At 45.6% G+C, this 12,102-nt stretch overlaps 1 long non-coding RNA gene across 2 annotated transcripts; it reads left to right on the forward strand.

The window, feature by feature from the left end:
* Window positions 1-7: 7 nt before the first annotated feature.
* Window positions 8-7,354, forward strand: LOC104870997. 2 transcript variants are annotated; one of them, XR_782690.3, is made up of 4 exons: window positions 8-77; window positions 2,833-3,206; window positions 6,138-6,396; window positions 6,783-7,354. It is a non-coding gene; the product is annotated as an uncharacterized LOC104870997 (long non-coding RNA). The 2 variants fall into 2 exon arrangements; XR_782687.3 differs by having other exon boundaries at window positions 2,833-3,186.
* Window positions 7,355-12,102: the final 4,748 nt, after the last annotated feature.

Raw genomic sequence — 12,102 nt, forward strand, 5'->3', positions numbered from 1 at the left:
GCTCTGGGCACCCCGGCTCCCTGCAGGCCCGAGCCCAGTTCCTGGCCGGGCCTCGACTCCCGAAGACCGAGCCGAGGGTAAAGAAAGATTGCTCCTTGGAAGTTTCAAGAATGGGGAAATTGCTCTTAGGTTTCCACCTGGATATTTGGTTTTCTACAGATCTCTCTGGGGAGGGCTGGGCTCCATTCCCTGAGCAGGAGGCCTGAGCTGGTGACAGGCAGGGCAGCCTCGGGTGGGTCCCCCTCCCGGGGATGCGCCTTCTCCCAACTCCTGCAAGGGGCAAGGTCAGGACCTGCCTGGCACCTGTGGTGGCCTTTCACAGGCACAGAGGAGCACTTCGGCCTGATAAAGTCCTGGGCCCTCTGATTCCTGACATGCCACGTGCTCCCAAGGAGCTCTGAAATAAGAGCGGTGTTTGGTGTTTGGGGATCCACCCTGTGGGACCCTACTGGCTTCTCCGCCGTGAGCTTCAGACCAGGTGGTGTAGGACCAGAGAGGGGCCAGTCCGGTGATGTGCAGGCTTACCTCAGAGCTTACCTGGACAGCCGGAGATGTGGCAGGATTGTATACGTTACCCCTGTCCTTTGAAAAGTTTGTCTAGTAGGCGAGGAGTTAAAAACTGAGTTCAGAGAAGAGTAAGAAGTGCACACTGGCCATGCATGAACAGAGCTAAATGATGCAAAGCAGTGGGGTGTCGGGCATGGGAGAGCATCCCGGAGGACAGTCGGCAGGGCACACTGAAGGAGACGATGGAAAGGTTCCTGGGGAGCTTCAGGGGCCCGTGCGAGTCAGCGGCGTGGGGCTGACAGCTTCAGTACCTGGAATGTGTTCCCGCATTTCTGGGGGCCAGGAGCTCTTGGGGAGCCTCTCTTCCTGGCTCTCCCCTGGCCACCTTCTTGCTGTGTCCTCAAAGTAGAGAGGGGAGCAGGCGGGAGGAGGAGAGGCCTGAGCCGTTCACCTGCTCCTGGGGCCCAACCCTCCCGACCTCATGGAACCCTAATCACTGGGCACACTGGGGGCCAGGACTCCAGCAGATGAATTTGGAGAGACGGAAATACTCTGTCCAAACTAGACAGAACCTGCTTAAGGTTTCAGAAACCAAAAGCACTAGTGGAAGACAGCAGTTATTGTATCATTCAAATGTAGTTTGGCTGTGATGACTCCAAACGGGTCTGGAACAAAACTGAAGTAGAGCTTTAAACGTGAAGGGTAGGAGTAGGGCTTCACCTAGTGAGTACTAAGTGTCCCTTAACTCTCCTGAGTTGAGTAAAAGTTTTTTTTCAAAGATTTCTTACCATCATGTGTAAAACAAATGTGTTACCAACAAGGGGATGTTGTCAAGAACCCACGTATGCGGGGGTAAGAGACGCTCAGACTAAACTTACATAATTATGATGTTGCAAAATATGATTCAACAACCCAGTAGAGGGGAAAGTGCAGACATTATTAACGCCTCTGTTTTATAGAGTGAAAGACTGAAATTTAAATGACAGAGGTTAAAGCCCTCTACATCAGAGTACTGTTCATCCTTTAGAACATTGTGTGTTTGTATTGACTGTTTTTGTTGAGATTGAGGTCATGGACCACAGAACTTACCCACTGAAAATGAAAAGGTGGCTCAGTGTCTATTCACAAGCTGTGGAACCATAACTACAATCCATTGTCAAACATTTCCACCCCCCCGAAGAAAAATTCTGCAACCTTGAACCAGTCTCCCCAAACCCTCCATGCCCCCAGTCCTGGACAACCGTTGCTCTAAGTTCTCCCTCTTTATAGTTACACATTCTTGACATTTCATAACAAAGGAGCTGTGCTATATGCAGCCTTTTGTAACTGACTTCTTTCATTTGGTATGAGATTTCCAAGATATACCCATGTTGCAGTATGTCTCTTGATTTCTTTTTATTGCTCAGTAATTCTGAACCTCATATGTTCAGCGAGTCGGAGACATATGTTGAGAGACAAATTGGCACACTTTCGGTGGGTGGAGAGCATCGGGTGTTAAAGGAATGCTAAATTGTATCACAAAGAACAGTTGCAGAAATGGGCAGTATTTAACGTAAGAACAAGAGCATATCGATGACCTCATAGCTTCTTCCCCATGACTGAAGAGATGTTGTCAATCAGAAGAAATTGCCTGGCTTCAAGGCAGTATATTTAGAAGTAATGGGAGGAAAAGCTAATTCCTACACAAGGAAATGGGTGACCACGCATTCCCTAGACTAGATGAGCTCATGCTGGGCATGGTGAACTCCCAGGATCACCTCCAACCTGGGTATTCTGGATTACCCAGAAGGCCAATGGTACTGATATCAGAACTGAGAATGCTGGGAAATGCCAGGCTTCCAGTGTTTTTCCTACTTAAAAAAAAAGTAGAAAAGGAAAGTTTGTCTGGGATGTGTCGGTTTCATGTTTTGATAGATTAGTGTGAGGATACAGAGGAACATAAGAGGAAGGACACCGAATTAGACTGAATTAGGATAATCTGTGTGTGTGTGGGGAGAGAGAGGGGGGGGGAGGGAGAGGATAAGGAGGAGAACAAGGTCAGAAGGCATCCTGTGCATCGGGCTGACCATGTGCTTTTTCATGACCCCTCTCCATAACTTGCCTTGCAGTTTTTTCCTTTCTAAAGGAGAGGAAAGAGTTCAGTTTGGGGATGCAGTGGGAATATGCATGAAGACACAGGGGTAGCATGACATGCACACTCTCGTATACCTAGAGATACAAAGCCCCCATCCCCAGCCAAAGCTGTATGCATTAGAGATGTGCTGAGATTCTAGGCAGAGTTTAGAAACAAAGGCCTGTTAAAGTAATGCTCGGTGGCTTTTTCAGGAGAAGCACTGTGGATGTACAGCCGTCTCGGGTCTGAAGGCTTCTGCTCTGCCTGGACTTCCCTCCCACAGGTGCCCTAACCCTGGGGCTGAAGCTTGTGGAGAAGCTGCTTGATGCGCACACTTCTGTGCTCTGATGGTCGCTGCATCATGGGCAATATTCAGTCTCCCTCAAGTAGCTTCAGAGACCGTGACCTGGTCAAGCAAGAACATCAAACATAGGTTAAAAATGAGCAGTGGCATCAAGCAACAGATGAGACTCTGAGCTCACATGAATTTGATGCCGGACAACATTAGGAGAATACTTTGGGAGGCTTGATCCTGACACAGCGAAGATGGCTTGAAGTCACTGTTGGTGAGTGAGGTACAGTGAAGGTACTGTAACACATCAGTAAAGGAGCGGTGACTCCAAGGGAGAAAGAAAACGTGACTTTAACTGCATCACTAGGGACAAAGTACAGGGAAAGAGCTGACAATGGGAAGGTAGATGGTGGTCTAGCCATTAATCAGCTAGTCTTGGAGCAATTCAAGCTTCTGGTTGCAAGTGCATAGCTCTCTGAAAGTCCTTTAAATTCTAGTTGCAGTATCCCATACAATAAATAAGACTGTGTTGAGCTGGATCACGTACAAGGCCTCAGTAGCTCCCAGTTTCTATGAGTCTATCATTTGAACAAAACAAGACGGTTGATAAATACCACAAAGCACTTCATGTGTTATGTTGAACAGAAAGCCTTGCCATAGCACTCCCCAACCTTTTGGGCACCAGGGACCTGTGTTGCAGAAGATATTTCTTTCGTGGACCAGAAAGTGAGGGGGGAGCTTTGGGGTGAATCAGAGGAGCTCCAACCTAGATCTCTGGGACATGCACTTCATGGCAGGTTCATGCTCCTGTGAGAAGCTAACACTCCTGAGTGATGGGAGCTACCATAAGTATAGGTAGAACTTTGCTCGCCACTGGCACCACCTCCTGCTATGGAGCCCCAGTCCTAGCAGGGACCCTTCCCGACCCACAGGAGCCAGGAATAAGGAGACTGAGCAGCTGACACTGAATGCAGAGTGAGATTGTAATGGCCAGGGTGGACATGGGCGGGCAGATGCAGATCTGGCTGGTGCCACTGCTTTGTCTCTTCTGGAGCATCATACAGGGCTGGGGACGACAATTTCAGGGTAGCAAGAAAGAATGTGGCTTCCTCTCTTTCCAGCCCTGTCTCTGCTCTGCTTTCAGAGACCGTGGTCTGTGGGCCCCATGCTGTTTCCCTGGCCTTGGTGTCTTGTCCTGTGCTCACTTTTGTCCTTCTCCTCATGCTCCTCCTCTCCATCAGGCTGTGTACCAAGCCTTCAGACACCCACTGTTTCTCCCCTGGGAACCTGCCTGGCCTGTGTCTGCCCATTCTGCTGGGCTCACCTGGAGGAGAGCACAGTAACCAACAACCCATCCTACCATAAGTTCAGGTCAACAACTTGAGGTCATCCTTGATTCTGTCCTGTTCCCCAAATCCTCTGCATTTAATGTGTGTTGCTCCAACTACATCTAGTCAACTGATCACATCCTGGTTCATGGTATCTATGGAATACCACAGTAGCCTGCTGTCCACCTCTCCGTTTCCACCTTTCCACCTTACTACTTTCCATGTAGCACCCAGCCATTCCTCCTCAAATGTCCCAGTTACCCATCCGTTCTCCACCTTACAGGAAAATCCCACCTAAAGTTCTCAGGACGTCACACAGGGCTTGACTACCCCTACAAACCATGAGCTCCCTCCCCTGCCCAGCTGCTTTCCTGCCACACCACCTTGCTCTGCACCCACAGCCTCCCTGACCCTCACTGACCTCTCGGCTCATCCTCTACCTCGCCAAACCCACAGGGTCCCTGTGCTCACAGTCCACCTGCCTGAGACACTGTGCAGCTGCGTAGCTGACTGACTCACACCCTTGCTTCATTCAAATCTTTGCTCCAAACTGTCACATTTGCAGAGAAGTATATTCTCTCTCCACCCACCCATCAATCTTTACTCCTTTACTACGCGCTCTAATTTCTTTATCACAATTGTTGATTATCTGTCTTTTCTCACTTGAATCTAAGCTCTCACCATTTTGTGTCCAATACCTAGAGCAGCAAAATCTATAGCAAATAGCTAAAGAGCAGGAGTTAGATTCAGAGTGTAAATTTCCCTTTCTAAATCCACGAACTCTGAGGAATTATCATGAGCCAGGATCTCTCCTTAGCATTGAGAATAAGATACTGCAGAGAGACCACATGGTAAATGAAATAACTCAGACCCACAAGCTTAAGTATCCCGTGCTTTATCTCCTGTGAGAATCCCAAATTATAAATAAAGTGCAAACAAAGAGATAGATAATAGGAAGAAAAGAGGTCGATCTTTCCACGAGAAGGCACTTGTGAGATGGAAGGTAGAAAGGAGGTGAAGGGAATGAAAAAAGGAATGAGGAAGTCTTACGTACATGTACCAACTCCACACAAGGAATGCAAACACATTCTAATCAAAAAGACAGATTCCATTGATGGGGAACTGGCAGCAGGGGTGCGAGCGAGACATTAAATAAATCTGCAAGTAGATCAATTAAATGAGATAAAATAAAAAAGAGTTTTAAGTGCAATAAAGATAAACCAACAGTGTTTCACACAAGAGTGCATCAGATCGGGTCTTTTGAGAAGTAGAGGCGGAGACGGATGTGGGATGAGCAGGGATGGACAGGCAGACACTTCCAGTGGGGTGAAGTCTGCAGCCTGGGCTCTCGGGATGGACAGAGTGCATTTCCTACAGGAGGCCCTTCGGACCATGGCTCATCTCTGAGCAGGGCCTAGCCAGACCTTCACGGACTTGAGCAGGAACTGCTGCCAGGAGGGTGCAAGTGGAGGAAGGGGGCTGTTCTGGGCGTCACCTGCTCAGTGGTGAGCCTGGACAGCCAAGCAGGGTGGTGCTGGTGACCGTCAGCCGAGCACACTCTTTCTCGGGTGGTCTGAATTACACAAGGTGTCCACGGCAAGGGGAACCGTGAGAGGAGACCTGGGTTCTTTCCACTGAGAACTGGATGATAAAAAGAAACCAGGTTTGGGGGACAAAGGGTCCAGTCTCTTGCGGGTAGGAAACAAGTATGAAGTCCCTGCTCTAGGCACCCAAGTTCATAGGACCAAGTACATTGTGAGGTGCAGGAGGGAGGAGATAGAAGAGGAGAGGCTGCAGGGTCGGCAGGGGCCAGATTTCTGTCGAGCTGACCTAGCCACATTAGAGCAGTTTATCATGAGGCTACTGTATACTTCTTCTCAGCGGCCATTTGTGTCAGTTTCCTTCCCAGAGCTGGAAACACCGGAAGTGTCGCCATGACTAAATATCCTGAGGAATAACAGTTCCTGCACTCTGTGGGCTCCTGAGTCTGGCACTGCTTTCTTTCTGCTTCCTGAGATCAAAGATGAAGAGCACAATAGGAAAAAGAAGGAGATGAAGGCAGAGGGGAGCAAGATGCAGGGTGTGGATGAAATTCAAGAGGGAGAAATGTCTTTCTTCTCAAATTCCTGATTCAACTTTTACGTGACGCCTGATGGGTGAAGATAACATGTTATATATATTTTTGTGATTCCATCTGCCTTGTTTTTCAATGATTCTCATGCTTCCTACTTTTTAAAAAATAAGCCTAGGAATAAGGACATGTTTTCCCTTGTCCCAGTGTTTGACAATGCCAAAATCTCTGAAGTCCAATTTTAATAAGGAGCCAAGAGCCCTGGGCCTTGCTTAAAGCCTTTTTTCAGGGCTTCTCCACGAAACAGATACCTGGCTTTATTGAAGCCTGTGTGTTTATTTACTATGTTGGATTAAAAAATAGCTGTGTTGGCACCTCCCCCTCTGTTTATGCTTCCTGCTGGCTCAGCTGTTCTGCTTTCATGGGAGCTCCGGGCCTGTGCTGTGAAACTGACATGTGTCTCTTGTTCAGCTCAGCTGGGACCACGACAGAAGGGCTGCAGGAGGACCAGGAGTAGGAGCCAGGCCAGAGGAGCTCATTCCCAATTATGTTAATGGCAAGATGATTTCAAATAACAGCACGGAGGAGCTCAGCAACCATATGCTGAATAGCAACACCTTATTAGGCTGCATACGGACGAGGGATGAAAAGGGACGAAGTGTGTTGTATTAAGTTTTATGTTAAATATAAGGAGGGGAAGGGGTGGAAGGGAAGGGAGGAGAGTGGGGAAAATAGATGAAGCAATATATCTCATGCCCAGGTACAAATTCCCTAAGATGAATGCTGTCATCATGTAGATCTAAATTGTACCAATAAATGTGTTGCTTGAAAACGCAGAGTTTTAACATTTGAGCTCATATCTACCTAACTTGATCATTAACATTGTCATATTTGTTTCATTTTTTTATTATACACTTAATTAAAATTGACTGCTTCTTCATTAAAAAAGGTGTAAGGGAACCAGGCCATGGATACTTATTGAGGATCTACTCTTAAGTGAAATAAATAAGTCACACAAGTGTAAATACCGAATAGTTTCTCTGGTGTGAAAAACTATAATAGTTCACAAGATCCTAATGGGATAATTAATAGTGTGAAACAGGAATAAAAGGGCTAAAGGTGTAGGGAAAGTGGGAAGGGTAGGGGAAAGGGAATAAGGGAAAAAAATATAAGAAAATGAAAAAATGGAAATAAAGTGTCTGTAAATGGGGAGGGGAGGGGGGGTGAAGGGAGGGCAGGGACAAGGGGAAAAAATGAGAACCAAGACCTGTCATGTAAAGGTATAGGATCCCAGTAATGAATGTAACTGTATTGTATACCTAGATTGTACCAATAAACTCAATAAAAAGAAAAAAAAGTAAAATAAAAATAAAATTCCAATATCATTGAGTAGGGGAAAATCATATTGAGATTCAAGACATGCCGCTGTTCATATTCTCCATAAACCCACCCTCGAATGGCCTGTACCATGGAGAGTCCACCAGCTGAACACTGGAGATCCAATCCTAAATATCCTGCAAGAGAAGCGATCAGAGAAGAGTAGATGTGTTCACCTAAAGCCTTGTCACCTGGCTCCTCCGAGTCCCCCTGACACCCAGGAAGCACACTGGCTAATGCAGGAGCCCAAGCCACATGGTCCCGGGACTCACTTCCTCTTCAGGTGGCTCCCAGTTCCAGGATCTGCTTGCAGCTCCTGCTTCTGACCTCAAGGGGCTCTGACCCAGGGCCCCTGGGGGACGCTGTTCTCTACGAGCAAGCCTAGGTGCACAGCCCTGCACACTGGAAGCGCAGATTTGCCAGGAAGATCTGCTTGGCCCTTGCTCCTCAGTCACAGGATAACCACCCCCTTTCGTCCTCACTGTCTTCCAGACCTCTGGCCTGCACAGCTATGGGCAAAGTGGGGTTGCTTGTTTTATTTTGTTTGTTTGTTTGTTTTTGCAACCCTGGGGATTGAAATCAGGACTTTTGCACAAGCTACATCCTCATCCTAGGACCCCTCCACTTTATTTTATTTTGAGACAGAACTCACTAAATCATTCAGTTATTCAGGCTGGGCTTGAACTTGTGATCTTCCTGCCTCATCCTCCCAAAGTGCTGGGATCACAAGTGTGCACCACTACGCCCCCCTCAGAGCAGTATTTTGATCTACAAAATGCTCCGGTTTCTTTAGGAAACATCTCCTTGGAGCATCTTAGAGGAAGCAGATAGGTTAGGATGGCAGGGTACTTTCCAAGCATTTCTTCATCCTAGAAAGGAAAAGTCAAAATAATTATCAGCATTTTATCTTCACCTCTGTTTTTACCTTCTTTTTTAAAAAACAGACAGAGGACAGGTCTGTACTAGACTATGCCACTAATCATTACTTTTTCAACACTATCAAAGAAATATTGTTTTGAGAAAGTAGCTAAAAGTTATAAAATAGAACCAGATGATTGCAAAAGGAAACCTAAAGTGAGGCACAGGTCTTTCTTAGAAGTTCAGCTTCCTTGAGATGACTATGGAAGGTGCTTTTTTAACATAAGAAGGCTGAGGCAGGAAATGTCAGTGTCGCAGAAACACACTCGTCATGAAACTGCAGCAGTGAAAGTGCTGTGATTTTGTTCTGTTTCACATTTGTTTTGTCACTGGCTTTATTTTCCTGTTTGTACACAAGTAGGAATACAATGTGGTTTGTGTCTTTAACTGGGGTATAATTTACATGTAAAATTGACCATTTTTAGATGAAGAGTTTAGAAGTTTTTGGAATTTATAATGTTGCACAACCATGACCACCAATTTTATCCCCCCCCCAAAGAAACTTTGTATCTTTAGCTACACTAAATTTTCTATTGGTTCTAATTCCAGGCAACCACTAATTTATTTTCTGTCTTCTGCATTCGTCTCTTCTGGACTATTTATAAAAAATGAAATAGGTGGTCTTTTGTGTCTTCTTTTATAATGCTTTCAAGATTTAGAGATTTTGTCACATGTGCAGGTACTTTGTTCTTTTTTGCTGAATAGTATTCTATTATTGGATATGATAGATTTTACTTATCCACTCTTCAGTTAGTGGAAATATCTGTTGTTTTTACTTTTTGACTCTAAGTAGTGCTGATACGAACATGTATGTGCAAGTACTGATTTGATACCTGCTTTTATTTCTCTTGTGAATGTGTACCCAGGAGTGGAATTGGTGGCCATATGGAAACTACGTTGAACTTTTTTACAAATTGCCAAACTCTTTCCCAAGTGACTAAACCATTATACTCTCACTGTCAGGGCCCGAGCAGTTGATGTGGTTATTTTCTAATCTTAATTAGTCACCGCGCTGTTAAAATCAGCATCAGACTTCCTGTGTCACTACAATTTCCAGCAGTGTGGGGAAAAAGGAACACTGTGAATTGCACGGTCCTCTGTTGTGATTCCACCTTTTTTCTTTCACAAGTTTAAGATTCTTTGGGTCAACTCATTCTTTCTCATGAGCTAAGGACTGCTGCCTGTCCTAGGCAAGGTTACATTGCAGGAATTGAGCAAGTATATATCAAATGAATGGAAGAATGAGTGAAAGGAATCTTAGTGGCTTTGGCAGGGGCACAGAAGCATTTCATTTAAGCACATGCGCTCTTAACTCTTGCTAAGTAAGCAGCTAGGGTGATAAGACGGGAAAGCAGGAAGTTTAGCGCAGTCGTGGGAGCCCAGGGAGAAGAGGTGTACAGGCCTTACTTCTGCAGTGAGACTAACTCCCTGTGAGGCACCAGGTGAATAAAGGTCTCCAGGTTGCTCATCCGTCTAGCTTGGATGGCATCTGTGATAATCCCTTGACAAGTTGCTTGGTGATTACAGGAAACCATGCATTTAGAATTCTCAGTCAGCTGCTTTCTCCCCACCGCCCCGGCGTCCCCAGCACTGTGTCCTCGGTCTGCTCTGGGCTGTAACGCATTCCACTCAGTTGCACAGTGACTGGGCTCAGATGTAGTGATTTTACACGCATACACAACTTTCCTCACTCATAAACTGTCCCCATAGAAGCAACTAAAACTCACACTGGGGTATTCTCATCTTAAAAATGTTTGTTTGTTGTTTGTTTGTTTGGGTCAGGGTCCTGGGGGAGCTACTCTACCACAAGGAAGGATTTTACAAGTTCTTTACTCCATGCTGCTTTGCTACACAGCACTTTTTAGGCTGCTTGGTTTTGTTTTGTTTCACCTCCCAGCGTCTTCTTCTCTGTCCTTTTGTCCTCCCACCTGAACCCTCTTAGGAGCAAAATCCATTGCATTCCGTTTTCTGCTGCACAGCACCCTGAACACTCTTGTTCTTGGAACTCAGTTGATAACTATGACCTCAAGATCTTACTTCTCCTTGGATCGCCCAAGTGTCTTTTTCCCTTCTCAACAAAAACAATCCCATGCCTCAGAGAAATTCTATTTCTCTCCGTTAAGATAACAGATCTTCTCCATATGTCTTTCACATGTGAAAGTAACTTGGAAAATTACAGAGAAAGTGGGTGCCTAAGGAACGGAATATTTAACGTCCCTTTTTCTGGGGAAGAAAGAAGGGAGGTCTTTCTCTCTGTAATATGCTGGAGAATAGCAGTTTTCACCTGACAGTCATTGTATGTATCTTACCCTTGACTTGTATAGCCTGACATAGCTAGATTCCATGTTAATTTGCAGTTAGAAATTAAAGAAAGATGAGGGTCTTTAGGAGGCTGGGTCTGTAAAATGTATGTAATGGATCTGCGGGCAGCCACATTTTCATTCAAGACTAAGCTGAAGAAATCTATTTTAAGATATTTTGAAAATGCTTCTGACCAACAGAGAACAAATAAGAGAGGAGTAGTAATTGGTTCCAGATCTTTCCTGAGATCTTGATGTTCTGCTGGTGTCAGATATTAGGAAATGCTTTGTGTCCTCATGATACAATCCTCTTTCCACCTTTGGTTTCCCCTATACTAGCTGGAAGTGATTTCTGTTGCTTGTGATCCTAAGATTCGTAATGTAAGAAATACTTCCAAAGTGAGGGCTTATAGTTGTTAATACTATTAAAATTGTTCTAAGCTTCCAGGGAGAGGTTCTCTTTATTTTGCCTCCAAAACATGTTTTTGTGTTTTGTTTCATTTGATTCATGTGGTAATCTTCTGAAGTAGGCAGTGGAGGGCTTTCTACCCCCTTATTAGAGACAAGGAAATTGACAGAGGAATTGCTAGACACGGACTTGCTTACGTATTCAGTACTGGCAGACAGAAAAACAGGACAGAACTTGTGTGTGCTGCTGTGACACTGGGGGGGGCAGAGAAGGAGAGAGAGACAGTGAAGGAGAGGGAGGGAAGGGACTTCTAAGGGAAGTTCTAATTCAGTTATGTAAAAGGTGTAGTGCTGGAAACTGAGCACAGGTTGCACTTACCACCCATGTAAACTGACTAAATTATAGTAAAATTCTGATGGAGGATTTAAGAGGCACAAGGAAGCCAAAATAAATACAAAGCCTGAATTGTTCTGCTCTTAACCAAGTGGGTCGTATAATTTACACGGTAGGGAGCCTAAGTCAGGGACTCCATGTGATCCGACAGTAGAGATTTTGGTCAGAAGTGTTACTTCATCGCCATCTAGTCTCAGAAGTTACTTCATCGCCATCTTGACTTTGGTGTTTATTCCAAGTCCCTACGCACAGACATGGGCTGGGAGACAGCCACTGGCGTGTGCTGTGCCGCTGGTTTTCCTCGCTGTTTCTCAGCTCATGTCTCACATGTTACTGATTTTGAGGAAGACCAGGTACGTTCCAATTAGCTGCACCCACCTTTGTGTCACCGAGC

The sequence above is a fragment of the Fukomys damarensis genome, unplaced genomic scaffold, assembly GCF_012274545.1.
Source record: "Fukomys damarensis isolate Sample0158 unplaced genomic scaffold, DMR_v1.0_HiC HiC_scaffold_4, whole genome shotgun sequence".
In the NCBI taxonomy this organism is placed as follows: Eukaryota; Metazoa; Chordata; class Mammalia; order Rodentia; family Bathyergidae; genus Fukomys; species Fukomys damarensis.